A 621-nucleotide genomic window follows, 5' to 3' on the forward strand; every position below is an offset into this window, starting at 1 on the left:
GGCGGACGCTGGCAGCGCGGCCGGCGTACAATTTGGCAGCCCAGGGAGAAAGCAGGAGGGGGGCGAGAGAAGAAACAGGTGCGTGGAAGTGTACTTACAACTTAATGACCTCGGCCGGGGGACGGTGCAGCCGCCGCGAGCCCGCGCGGGTCCTCCCGGCAGCGCCCGCATCCCTTTCCCCGGGGCTGCCATCCAGCCCGGTTTTCATCTGGGCCAAATATGTGCACGCAAAGGTTAATTCTCTGCCTGCTACCCATAAATTACGCATGACATGTTTAGCTGGGCTGCCTTATATGGAGAGTGCTGTATTTCAGTCTAGTTTGCCTTTTGCCAAGTTTACAGGGCGGAAGACGCCCTGCAGGAGAGGGTTGCTGCCCTTTTTTTTTTTTTTTCATCGTTTTGTAATGTGTCACTCAAAAACTGTAAGAAAAGTAAGTATAGATACTCTCTGGGTGGAGCTGCCTGCCGTTGGTTGATTGAATTGCTTTCATGAAATGAGGAAAAGAATGAAAAGTAGTTAGTACTTGGGTTCTGGTTTTTAAACAAAAGCAGGACAAAAATGTGCCCCCCCCCTCCACAGTTTTTTTTTTTTTTTTTTTTTTAAAAAAGCGCGGAGTCGTT

General features: G+C 49.9%; 1 protein-coding gene across 16 annotated transcripts in view; it reads left to right on the forward strand.

Moving 5' to 3' along the window:
- The window catches only part of MBNL1 (muscleblind like splicing regulator 1), a 244,304-nt gene that overhangs the window by 28,477 nt on the left and 215,206 nt on the right, over nucleotides 1–621 (forward strand). Inside the window, exon 1 of one of the 16 annotated variants that reach the window (XM_014588293.2) lies at nucleotides 2–78. The exons of 14 other annotated variants lie outside the window; for them this stretch is intronic. The gene's annotated coding sequence lies outside the window, so the exon portion shown is untranslated. Of the gene's footprint in view, nucleotide 1; nucleotides 79–621 lie in introns of those variants that run through there. One more of the 16 variants, XM_027772377.1, reaches the window with a different exon arrangement.

This window comes from Tupaia chinensis, unplaced genomic scaffold (genome assembly GCF_000334495.1).
Source record: "Tupaia chinensis unplaced genomic scaffold, TupChi_1.0 Scaffold000272_1, whole genome shotgun sequence".
In the NCBI taxonomy this organism is placed as follows: Eukaryota; Metazoa; Chordata; class Mammalia; order Scandentia; family Tupaiidae; genus Tupaia; species Tupaia belangeri.